Source organism: Lathyrus oleraceus, chromosome 3 (assembly GCF_024323335.1).
Source record: "Lathyrus oleraceus cultivar Zhongwan6 chromosome 3, CAAS_Psat_ZW6_1.0, whole genome shotgun sequence".
Taxonomy (NCBI): Eukaryota; Viridiplantae; Streptophyta; class Magnoliopsida; order Fabales; family Fabaceae; genus Lathyrus; species Lathyrus oleraceus.
Window position 1 is genome coordinate 181932554 of NC_066581.1, and position 13732 is coordinate 181946285.

A 13732-nucleotide genomic window follows, 5' to 3' on the forward strand; every position below is an offset into this window, starting at 1 on the left:
GAAAGGACCGCTTGACGTTGGATCAAGGGTTTGATTATCGATTTTGAATGGGTGAATGTTCCTAATGCCTAAGGAGTAGCTAACAAGCAATAAAAGAAAGCAAGTAAAAGCATACATCCGAATGGGGAGAGGGGTACATGTAAAGTACAAGGGATCGCATGAAATAAAAGTCAATCAAAAGGAAATTAATTCTAAAATTTAAACAAGTCCTAAAACTAAGGGAGCATGCGAAATTATCCTATTCCTAAGTCTATGGGTAAAGTCGTCAATTCACAATTATGGTTAATATTAAATTTCTATTCTTTAAATAAGTTCTATTTAAAGTCAATTAAATTCTAAACTCACTTTAATATTTCTGATTATCTTTCTAATTTTCCAAAAAATCATAACCTAAATCTAAGCATTCTAATAAACATAAATCCCTAATTATTCCAATTATCTAACCTAATTATCTTAATATTTCTAATATTTAATCAAACATTCTAATCAAAGTTTAATATTTCTAACAATTTCTATCCAAATCAACTCAAAACATTAATATTCTAAATTGATTCTAATTAGCCTAAAAAAACCAAGAAATTATCGAGTTAATTCTACTTCTAAAATTCCAAAAAAATCTAATTAATATATTAAGAACATCCTACTATTTCTAAAAATTGATTGGACCTAAATTCTAAAATCTAAATATAATTAATCTCTAAAAACCTAATTAGCTCCTAAACCAGTTTTAATATCTAATTAAAGTCCTAAGAACTAATTAACTAGCATGTTAATCTAAGATCTAATGTTTCTAAATAATCCTAATTCTTCTAGTCACATCTAACCATCAAAGATTAACATGAGCTTAAATAAATTACTGCCATTAGGCCCTGATCAATGTATAATGGGGGGTGAAGGCCCACTGAGGTGATGTATGAACAACATCAACCGGTTTGGGCTTCGAGCCCAAACATCTGGAACCTCAAGATACACACGCGAGGAAGCATACAGGTTGAAGTCCACGAAGCATTCACCAAACGCGCTTTTCGTAAAAGCTACACGGGCAAATGAAGCGCTTGCAGTTGAAAAAGTGCTTAAAAAAAGCTCAACACAAACATCACGTTCGTCATCACCATCACATTCACCAACCAACGTCGCCGTTCGCGGACGCTTCACCATCTCGGATCATTCAACAGTCCAACGCAATTCACGTCCATCCATCACCACCAATTAACGACTCAACCTCACAAAATAAACAACATCATCTATCCTAATCTACGGAGCCGAATCGCAACGGCATCACCGAATTGCTTGAGCATGACGAAGAAGGAAAAATAACATCTTACCAGCAATGACAACGGGGTGGAGGATTGGATTCACCTGTTCTGTTCTCCTTGTATCTCACTTCCATTGCGGATTGAGGTAGTGGTGACGCGGTGGTTCGAAGGATTGAAGTCGAGGATGGACGAAGGCGGAGATAACGTTCGAGGCACGGTGGTGATTACGACAGAGAGAGTTGGTTATGGTTGTTATAAAATTAAAGTATGTGGAAGATTAGAGAGGAATAAGAATCAAAGTTCTTGAGAAGAAAAATGGAAAAGAAGAGAGCAAAAAAAAAGGTCCTTGCTTCGTTGCTATAATCACTTATTTATAGACTCTGTTATGGTGAATTGGAATGAAATCAATTGGCATTGTCGTCGTTTATGGTTTTCATTTCCGTTTGTTTCATGTCATTTACAGGTTGCGGCGTGTTGCTTTGGTTTAGTTTGGAACTGGCTTACGCATCTTTAGCTTTGTGTTTTCACGTTGCAGCTTTTGTGGTAGCTGGAAGTAATTTGGCTCTTGGTTCCAGGAAGTGTTTGGAAGTGCTAGCTTGGCGCTTGTGGCTTTGGAAGGTGCTAGCTTCGCCATTTCCATGTTTCCGTTGCGTTTTGAATTTGTCATTTGTGAGCTTGTAGCTTTTGACTTTTGTTTAACCTGCGTTTTGATTGCCGGCTGTAGCAGCTTGGCTTAGCATGGCATTTGGATTGCGACGTTAGCAGGTTGCGAATTGGCGTTGGATGTAGCGTCTTGCTGCATGTACATTTGGCCTTGACGTTACTTTTCAATCCCCATTGTTTTCTTTATTTTGTCTTATTATTGATGTACACTATTAATTGAATAAATGCCTGTACTGTAAATGAATTACCATTGGATTTTGGTTTGTGGTTAATGAATGGATATTAACATTTGGTTATCATGGATAAATGGTCAAGTGGTTAATTATTGGATTTATTTGGATATGGATACAGGAGTTGGATATTGGATTCAGAATTAATGTGGATTAAAATGGATTTGAAAATGGATTTAAAATGGTTTTATGGATATTGTAAAATGGTTTTATGGACATTGTAAAATGGATGTAAAAAATGGATTTAATGAATGGATATGGATGAATTATTAATCGGATGTTAGTGAAATCAAAAATGAAATTCTAATAACTAAAATAAAATGTCACAACTAATTGTCCTTAAAACTATATTTTCTACAATTAATCGGTTAAAGACAAAGATGAATGATTATGAAATCGAAATAATTCTCAAAAGTCGATTCGAAGCTCAATGATCAAATTTTGAATTAAATCAAATTGAACCTTTAAAATTCACCCGAACTTTTTGAATTAATTCAAAATTGACGGAATGAATACGGATCACATGATTAATTCAGAGGTTGATGGTTGACTTTGGTCAAATGGTTGACCAAAAACAAAAAGTCAACACAGACAAAATGCGTATTTTCTCATGGACAAACGAGTATGAACTACAACATCCTGAACCAACGACTTGTGTCAATGCCAGGAATCTATTCAGGTGAACATCGGCCAAACCACAGTTTGTACACAAGATCTTTGACTATCAAAGTCATGAATTAGGATTTCGATCCATATGATGTGTAATGCCATCAACTTTAATCTAGTTTGAAATTTATCAACCCCAAACCCTGAATCCATGATGCCCGTTAGCAGATGCTAATCATGAATGAATGAATTCACATGAATGAGTATTAATGGGGTTAGATGGATATCAAGTACAGTCAGAATAAAAAGCGAAAAAGAGGGTAAATTTCGGGGTATGACAGCTGCCCCTATTTAATCTTCTCAGACCTGAAGGTATGAATAGCAACTACTTTCAAACATTCATTGTATGAGAGGATTAAATACTAAAAGAACCAAGAAACTTGGCCGTAGGGAATGAATGAAACGAATGAGGTGTAGGGTAAAGGGTATTTATGGAAAGTTATTCAATGAGATGCTTTATGAAGTCATGCATGCTATATGCGATGTGTTATGTATGCTGATATCTTTTTTGTGTCTTTCTCTGTATTTCTCATTCTTTGATTTTTTTTTTGCCTCCACTAACGAGTTTTGGCTTAAAATTGGTAGTCAAGGTATTCCTGCAGGACTCCGTGGCGGTAAAAGAATCCGGTGTTTGCAAAAGGCAAGTACCAGTGAATAAAAGAATTGAAATAAGATCTCTCGCAAAAGGCAAAGAGACATCTTGCTAAAGGCAAGCAGCTCAACTGAGAAGTTCCATTTCCTCGCGACAGGCAGCAACGGCTCTTTAGCAATAGAAACAGAATCTTCATATACAGCTAAGAAAATGGATAGATAGATTTCTCTCACAAAAGGTGATGAGAACTTCTTAACAAAAGGTTAAGAAGAAAATGGGAATAAGGGACAACCTTGCTAGGGAAATGATTTTCACGCACAATAGGTAGCAACAACTTCTTTGCACAAGAAATGGGTCTTCTGAACAAAAGGTTAAGAAGAAAGTGGGGATGGGATTCTCGTACAAAAGGTAACGGGAACTCCTAGACACAAGGTCTGCTGGGGATTCTCACACAAAAGGTAGTGAAAACTTCTTAACGAAAGGTTAAGAAGAAAGCTGAGGTGGATTTCTCATATGAAAGGTAATGAGAAACTTCTTAACAAAGGGTTAACAAGAAAGGTGAAAGGATTTCTCATACAAAAGGTAATGAGAAACTTCTTAACAGAGGGTTAAGAAGAAAATTTGGAGGGATTTCTCATACGAAAGGTAGTGAGAAACTTCTCAACAAAAAGGTTAAGAAGAAAGCTGGAAGGGATTTCTCATACGAAAGGTAATGAGAAACTTCTTAACAGAGGTAAGCAGCTGGGGATAATAATCTTTATACGAAAGGCACAAAGGGGACTCACAAAAGGTAAGCTAGAAGCAGAAGACCTCCCATGCAAAAGGCAGGGGATACTTACGAAATGTAACTAAAGGATAAAAGGTCACAAATATTTACACGAGGCAAAACAAAGAGTAGGACAAGACCTGCTAGGTAAAACCTAGACTAAAGGGGATCTTCCAGACAAATCTGGGCTTTGGCACACTCGGATAGTTGGGGAACTTTGCAAATAGGTACGAAAACTTCATATCATCCCTCAGGCACCACGGAGGGGATGAAGTTCTCAAACAATGGCTACCCAAACCCCGGGACTCACCAAACCTACACTCGGCGTTTTAACAACGGGAAGCAAAAATCTGACAAAGGTACCCTACTCGTGCGAAAGGCATCGAGGGGGAGACGTGATTTCATGCAAAAAGCAACGAAAGAAACTCACGAAAGGTAAGTTATCTCAATCATCTTCTCCAAGCAAAAGGCAACGAGGATTAGCACAAGGCCGAAAGGACTGACGAAAGACTCAAAAGGGTACTTGCAAAAGGCAACACGAAGAAGAACTATCTTGGGAAAACCTGAGGGGAATACCAATCCACAGATTCTTGATGATGTCCTCATTGGGGAGGAAGAACGTATCAACAGAAGATTTTTCTTTTCCTTTTTTATGCTTTCGAGAAATACTTTTATGCAGTTATGCATGTTTATTTTGCATGGCGTAATGCTCCATCTTGATGGAATATGCTATGCTCTTTTGGTGATACAATGTTATGTAATGCATGATTATTTATGCAATGCTGATGCGTGGTCAGACTTTTGGTTAGACGGTATGGTAGGGAATTTCTGGATATTTAGAACATTGGGCACCAGTAACCACTGTGTTTATCAATTAAGACCAGTGTTCTTTGTTGAAGGGTTAGGGGATGTCTTTAGCGTGACTCCCCGACATTCATCTCAAACTTATAAGTCTCTTATGCACCATGGATCTTGCTCTGAACAACCTTAAAAGTACAGAAAGGATCTTTCTTCTCTAGTTAGCCATGCCTCAGTCTGTTGGGAACCGCATGTATTGCCCCAGTCACCAGTTACGAAGCAGCCTTGTTATGATAGTTATCTTGGAACTGTATACCTCTGATTATCTATCTCGGAAGATTGATTTCTTGGGTTCCTGAGGTAGGGTGCCCCAATGTAGTTCTTGGAATAACTCTTCCTCTGGGTGGAAGATCTCTGAGGGAATGCCCCTGACTAACGTCTTGTAGAGATTTGCCGAATCTCGACGTGACTTCCTTAGATCAATTGATTTGTAGAGATTCATCGACGTGATTGCTTCAGATTGACTTAAAATTGAAGTGTGTTGTCTTTTTTGCTCAACAGAGTTCTTTAGACATTCTTCTTCTTGATATAATCATACGAAGTGGATGATCGTTGCTCAACGGAGACTCAGGCGTTCAACACTTGTTAGGATCAATCAAAATAAATTGCCCCTGCTCAACGGAGTTCTCAGGCGTTTGGTCTTCTGATTGGATCAACTAAGTGGTTCGCTCCCTGACTATCTGATCTTTGGAGGGATTCGCCGAATCTCGACCTAACTGTCTCAGACTAACTGAATCTTGTTTAAATTTCTTGACATAATTGTCTCAGTTTGATTGAAATATGAAACTTCTTGTCCTTCTGGTCAACATAGTTATTGGACATTCTGCCCCTTTATATAATCACATGAGGTGGCTGGTTGCTACTCAACGGAGTCTCAGGGTTTCAGCACTCGTTGTAATTGATCAAATATAATTTGGCGCTGCTCAATGCAGTCTTAAGCATTTATCTCTCTGAGTACGATCAAATCAAGGCGACCTGTCTCTGCTCAACGGAGTTCTCAGGTGCTCTATCTTATGATTCAATCAGTTGAAGTAATTTTCCTCTACTTAACAAAGTCTCTAGGCATCATTCTCTTCTGAGGGTATCAAGCTTTCCAATGCACGTTCATTATGGTAAGTCTCTTGACATCAAATGCTCACTCATGAGTAACACATGTTCATTTTTAGCAATGACAATAACCATGTCATGTCTATGCTAGTTTTGGAATCCAAGCATGCTCAATGAAATTATGACATATAATGAATGCATCACTAATAACAAATGTCATATCAATATCAACACAAATTATGAGCAAATTGTTGAGGAGTCAGTTTTAACATGATTGTTCTGACCATAGTATGCTTTCGAAATAAACCCTGGTTCAATTAGGTCTTTTGAGGGTTGTAATGTGGTCTGGTTCACAGTTTTAGAAAGAAAGGATATAAGGCTCGAACCTATCCTAACCCACCGCTCTTCGTGATGTTCTCCAGTCCTACGTTCAGTTAGTTCGATAAGCGCTCTTCTTCCAAAAGGGATTTTGAAGTGATGGTTAATGAACCCTAGAGGTTTTCGATGTGGCAGTCACCCTGCTCTTGTTTGGTTTGTAGCCACACGAATTTGTTCTTGCTGAGGGTTATCTTTTGATTCCTCTTATGCAGATTTTGTTTTTTTCGATTTCCCTACTTTTGCTGGATTGGTTCAGATTTACAATCCACAGGGATGTCCTAATTTTTGCCTAAGTCACTCGTTTTTGAGCTTTCGACTTAGCGGGCTTTCTTTCTTTTTGTTTTTGTTCTTTTTTTTTTCCTGTTTCTTCTTGTTGAAACAAATCGTGTGGCATCTGGCCATTTGATTGGAATCGATTGTGATCGCCTCGTGCCTCTGTGGGTGAGGGACAACCGTTTGGAATTTGATGGTTTCCGACCTCTTGTGAGGGATAATATATGGTTGATCCTCAGATAGGACACTCCTCTTTTTGAAGTTTGAACGCTTGGTTAAACTGACTGACGACTACCCTACCCCGGTTTGAGATTGAGGGTTTTATATTTAAGAAAGAAACTCCTACTTCTTGGCTTGAAGGGGTTAACTAGGGATTATCTTCCTTATATCTCTGGTGTTTGGGATTTGAAACAATGCCTTACATCATCAGCAGGTTTTTATTCAAAAGCGTACGAGCAGTGATTTTGTTTCGTGTTTTTAATTTCATCATCCTCCTCCCAAAACCAAAATTTGAATATTAACAGGATAAAGTATGAGTGGACACAAATGGATTTATTCAAAACATGCATATTCATTTCAATGTCATTATTATTAAAAAACAAACAAGTTTATTACAAATGAATGCTACAAATGACATTCAAGAAGATCACACATGAACATGTTTTAACCAAACTAATGACTGTGGACATAATTGGCCTTATTCAGATCCTCAAACTGGAATTATTAGGCTGGAAGTAGATAACATGACCATCTTCAAGGAGACCCTTCTCAAACTCTTCTCATAGGCACAGACTCTTCAAAGCTACCCTAGCTTCCACTTGCACTGATCATGACGTTGCAGATGTGCCCTCTTGCGGAGGCAGGGGAGCATTCATTATGTTCAGACCTTGCAACGTGAACATAATAGCCCTTGAATCAATCAAGTCTTATACCTTGTACTTGAGGCTCTTACAGTCTTCGATTGAGTGTCCAGGTGTCCCAGAATGGTACTCACAATTGACATTCATGTCATAATCTAGAGGAAGAGGTGTTGGAGGGGCCTTAACTTCTCTCAACTGAACCAATGAGTCCTTGAGCAAATGAGCTAGTAGCAGACCATACGACATGGGGATCGGATCAAACCTTCTGGGGGCCTCCTAGGTCCTTATTTACCTTGTTGATAGTAGTTCTGTTATTGCGGAGAAACTGGTTGTTGAGGAGCATAGGGTTGCTGATATTCCATCGCTGGAGGACCAGTTGGAATGACATACGCTGGCTGCGGATATGGGTTAGGTGTTACTGCTGCCACCGGATAGTATGGCATTTGGTAACCTCTATCTTCCCTTGTAGCGATTGTGATAGCATTGGTCTCCCCTTCCTTCTTCTTTGAGAATCCGGAATGAGGCTTCTTTGCTCCATTAGCCACAGTTGTTGTATCTTGTATCTTTCCGATCTTTAAGCCATTCTCAATTCGCTCGCCGACAATGACCAAGTCTGAGAATCCTGAGGTGGTACTTCCAATCATTTTTTCAAAATATGGCCCTTGAAGGGTGTCCACGAACATGTTTACCAGCTCTCTTTCAAGAATAGGGGTTGAACCCTGTTGTAGCACCCCAAATTTGCACCCCCCCATTCATGTATTCATTTCATTTTTAGGTCATTGACATTACATTAACATTGCATAGTACATTGCATCTCATCAATCAAGACTGGCATCAGGAGAATTCCTCACTGCAAAGAGACCAAGCATTTCCTTAAGATGAAAGCCCTATGGTTGTTCTAGAGAGCTTATATGAGCTAAGGTTCATTTTGAAGCAATTTGACCAAGTGTTAGAGGCTCAAAGTCCACAGTGCAGTTTCAGGTCATCTGGGGCCCATAAAAGTCAACTAAAAGTCAACTGAGGGCTAGGAGGTGGAGAAATGGTTTGAGACACTTCATTCATGTCCAAAAGAGGTTTATTCATCATATCAAACACCTACCTTGAAGATTTTGAAGCCAGGTCAAAAGTTTCCCAAAATGGAAAGTGACCTGTAATTTCAAGTTTCCAAAAATGGCAAATTTTTGGACCACTTTCAACTTGACTTTCCAACATCAAAAAAGCTTAAAATGAAATTTTGTCCAACATGAAAGTTGAATATCTTTCTCCCCCATTTCCAAAAAATCCAAGATCATGAGCATCTGATGAATGGTTGAGGAGATATGATCAAATCATTGCCAAGTGTGCATGAAACTTCAACAAGCCATAACTTTTGATCTAAAACTCCAAATTGAGTGCCTCTTTTTGCATAATGCTTGTCATGACTCATATTTTCCAAATCCATCAAGGCATTGCATGAAATTTCATCACATGACCATTTGCTCATTCATGCTCATTTTGGAGGGAAAATCATGAATTTGAATTTGGTGTATCATATGAGTTTTTTAACCATTCTATCATGTTCATAAGATGATTTTAAGTGTAATTGCATGGTCATGTGGTACTGTTCACGTTCATGTTGCATGCATGGGGTGAAAAATTCAAATTTGGCATTACACCTCTTTTCTCACTAAAATTTCATTAGCCATGCCTAAGTGTAATTAGCAATGTGATTAAGGAAGTATATAAAAGGCTAATCATAACAGAATTTCTCACAATTCTTCATTCTAGATCTAGATTCAAACTTTCCCTCCAAAATTTCTCTCCACCATAATTCAAAATTTCTCCACATAACACTTGAATTTTCTGGCATATTTGTGTTCTCTGATCATCATTTAGTATAGATCAAGCTTTGATTTGCAGAATTTGGTGAAGAATTAAGCATATGAAGCTCAAGAACATGGCAATGGAAATTGAACTTTGAGCTAGATCCAAGCCTTTCCATGAGTTGATTCGTGCTTCAGAAGTCATAACAAGGTTGATAGAAGAGATTTGGACCTTGCTAAGCACCTGAATCCACTGCTGCCATTGTTGGATCTTCAAGAGGTAGGTTTTTCGAACCTCTTAATTCTCCATTTTATTGCCATAGACTTGTAGATCTTTGCTTCCTGATCATCCTGATATAAAAATCTTGAAATTTAGTTGAGTATTCATGGAGATATGTTGAGTTGAAAGTTTGAGTGCATAAAAGTTTTTGCTCGATTTGCATGATATATGATGTTTTAGGCCAAAGCAATAATGGATTCGTGTTGTGCTCATTGAGATCTTTCGAATGGTGTACCTGGTTGCAAAATCTGGAAAAAAAGTTGTTGATGGTCACTGTTCATCCACCGTCTTCATGAAGAAGACGGTGGTTTCCTCCGCGTGTGAATAGTGTCTGTAACACCCCGATAATAATATGATAATTATTTAAATTAAGTTAATAATATATTTATTAATTTAATTAGATAATTGGATTATTATTATTATTATTATTTTGAAATTATTGAATTATTATTATTATTGGAATAATAATATAATTTGGAAAATATATAAGTTGGAATAAGGAAAAAGAGTTCATTTTTGGAAAATAAGGTTTTCACGTGAAACTCAGAGAAGCGGCTGAAAGAGGAAAAGGGCAAGAGGCAGAGCAAGAGGAAGAGGGTTGAAGAAGAGAAGAGCTTGGAGCTTATAGATTCGCCGGATTAACTCAGGTAAGGGGGGTTTATCGTCGTTTAATGGGTATTATGGGTTAGCATGTAATGGGTAGTGATGAACCTTGAATTGACCCTAATTGGGATTGTGAATGCTGAAAATGATGTTGGATAAACTGTGTTAAAAACTGTAATTGAATCGATAATGGTGTGTGTCGTAATTTACTGGACGTATAGCTTTTTACGGAATTGGAATCGGAGGTCCGGAAGTCCTCTAACGGCGGAAAATGCGGAGAATTCTGCATTCTGCTTTGTGTTAGCGCAGGAACTGCTGTTTTGTCTGCGTTAACCGGTTAACCCAGGGTGTTAACCGGTTAACACTGTTACGAATTGAGAATTAGTGCTGTTTTGCCTGCGTTAACCGGTTAACCCAGGGCGTTAACCGGTTAACACTGTTAAGTTTTGGGCAGTAAGCGTGTTTTGCCTGCGTTAACCGGTTAACCCAGGGCGTTAACCGGTTAACGCTGTTGCAGAGTGGAAAAAATGTTAATTAAAATGTTGTGTGCCTAATTGGTGGTTGCCTATATCGGTGTGTGATATAGTAGGGATTATTTCCCGCTGTTTTGAGCAGTATATGTATTAGTAGAGTGTGCTAATACTGTGTTTAATTATTTGACATGATATGATGTGTTGATACCTGTGTTGATGATGTATGATGATATGCATAATGCTGTGAATGTATATATTATGCATGTATTTATGAATGGACTGTTGTATGGCTTAGAGTGTGAGCATATGTCCATTGTGAATTGTTGTTGATGTTGCATTGCTAGATGATTAGCGTGCATAGCATAGCCTGTGGGGCTGTAGCTAATTCCCATGGTGAGGAATTAGTGAGTGAATCATTGTGGATTTGTTGTTGATGTTTGCATGCTAGATGATTAGTGTGCATAGCATAGCCTTTGGGGCTGTAGCTAATTCCCATGGTGAGGAATTAGTGAGTGAGTCACTAGGTCTCAAATGAGTGGGACTAGTGAGCTTAGTAGCCGTATCTGGATCTGATCGGTGAGCTTGAACTATATGTTCAAGAATAGTCGGTACCGCATGTGTGGAGTCTCATTGCATAAATTATGTATGGCGTATAATATGAATGGATGTATTCCAATATTATACATGTGTGGTGTTGCTATTGAGTATGAATATGAGATGTATTGATGTTGAGTATGATGTTTGAGTTGGTGTGCCGTTACTGAATGTGCGAATACGATTAGGGTGATTAATGTGTTAAATTACTTAACATGACATTATATTCTATAATGCTTATTATATCGATTGAGGAACTCACCCTTACAACTATTTTTCAGGTAACGAGCAATGAGTGAGTAGAAGCTAATACTTGGAGTCTAGTGTAGTCTCCTTAGTGGGTCATGCTCTGATAGATGTAACATCGGGATGGGATGTTTTGAATATTTTATTGATTGGTTGTGAACCATTTTACATGTAATATGTTACATGTTTTGAATGATAATTTGATCTCTATCCGCTGCGTATTATGCAACTGTTTTATTTGATAAATAAATGAGCATGACAAGCTACTTTGATGAATAGTGTGAAATGTTGTGTGACACCCTTGGATGCATAATTACTCTGATTTATATATGTTGTTATTGTAATTAAATATTTGGGGTATTTTAGAAGGGTGTTACATTAGTGGTATCAGAGCATAGTCGGTCGAGTCGAGTCGTAATTATTCTGTTTCCCCTGTACGGTATAGGTGTTGTGTAACCCTATCAGTACTCATTGTTTTAGTTTGTTTGGGTTTTCAGAATAGAGATGGCTGGAAGAGGTAGAGATGATGCTGCGATTGCTGAGGCTCTGGGTATGCTAGCTGGAGTACTTGGAGGAAATCCGAATGTTGTGGGAATGGGAGCTACTCGTCAACTGAGTGAGTTCCAGAAGAACAATCCTCCAATGTTCAAGGGGGCATACAATCCAGATGGTGCTCAGAAGTGGTTGAAGGAGATCGAGAGGATCTTCCGAGTGACTGAGTGTGTCGATAACCAGAAGGTCAGGTTCGGTACGCATATGCTGTCAGAGGAAGCAGATGATTGGTGGGTTGCTACCCGCACTGAGTTGGAATCTGCTGGGAATGCTGAGATCACTTGGGCAGTGTTCAGAGAGAGGTTTCTGAAGAAGTATTTTCCAGAGGATGTCAGAGGAAAGAAAGAGATAGAGTTCTTGGAATTGAAGCAGAGTAACAAGTCTGTTACTGAGTATGCTGCTAAGTTCACAGAGCTGTCAAAGTATTATACTCCCTATAATGAGGCTGCTGGAGAATTTTCGAAATGTGTGAAGTTTGAGAACGGGTTGCGTCCTGAGATCAAGCAGGCTATTGGATATCAGCGGATCAGAGTGTTTTCTGACTTGGTTGACTGTTGCAGGATTTTTGAACAGGATTCCAAAGCTAGAGCAGAGAGCTATCAACAGAGAGTTGATAGGAAAGGCAAGAATCAGAATGATCGTGGGAAACCGTATGCAGCTGGCAAAGGTTTCCAGAAGCAGAGTGGGATGAAGAGGCCTAGTGGGGGAGACTCTAGTGCCCCTGCTAAGTGTTATAGATGTGGTCGGGCTGGACATCGTGTCCATGAGTGTACCAGTGCTGAGATGAAGTGTTTCAAGTGTGGAAAAGGTGGTCATTTGGCTGCAGAGTGTCGGTTGAAAACTGTAACTTGTTTCAACTGTGGAGAGTTGGGTCATATCAGTCCACAGTGTCCTACGCCGAAGAAGGAGAATCAGTCAGGAGGCAAGGTCTTTGCCTTATCGGGTTCTGAGACTTCTGCAGATGATCGTTTGATCAGAGGTACGTGTTATATAAATGGTTTTCCTCTTGTAGCTATTATTGACACTGGTGCTACTCATTCCTTTATATCTTTGGATTGTGCTGTGAAACTTAAGTTAGAGATATCTGAGATGCTTGGAAGTATGGTGATTGATACTCCTGCGAAGGGTTCAGTGACTACTACTTCAGTTTGTTTGAATTTTCCTTTGAGTATTTTTGGTAGAGACTTTGGGATAGACCTTGTGTGTCTTCCATTAGTGCAGATTGATGTTATCTTGGGTATGAACTGGTTGGTGTTTAACCGAGTTTCTATCAACTGTTTTGACAAGACTGTGATATTTCCTGAGATTGAAGGAGGAAAGAGTTTGTTTCTATCAGCCAAGCAGGTGAATGAGGAAGTAGCAGATGGGGCGGAGTTGTTTATGCTGTTAGCGACTCTGGAGGCTAAAGATAAACTGGTGAGTGGCGATCTAGCAGTGGTGTGTGATTTTCCTGATGTGTTTCCTGAAGAAGTGAATGAATTGCCGCCAGAGCGTGAAGTTGAGTTCTCGATTGATTTGGTACCTGGTACTAGACCGATATCGATGGCTCCGTACCGTATGTCTGCTGTTGAGTTAGCTGAATTAAAGAGTCAG

At 38.8% G+C, this 13732-nt stretch overlaps 1 long non-coding RNA gene across 1 annotated transcript; it reads left to right on the forward strand.

The window, feature by feature from the left end:
- The first annotated feature begins 923 nt into the window (after window positions 1-923).
- On the forward strand, window positions 924-2218 carry LOC127126119 (uncharacterized). The gene is made up of 2 exons (XR_007804912.1): window positions 924-1598; window positions 1720-2218. It is a non-coding gene; the product is annotated as an uncharacterized LOC127126119 (long non-coding RNA).
- Window positions 2219-13732: the final 11514 nt, after the last annotated feature.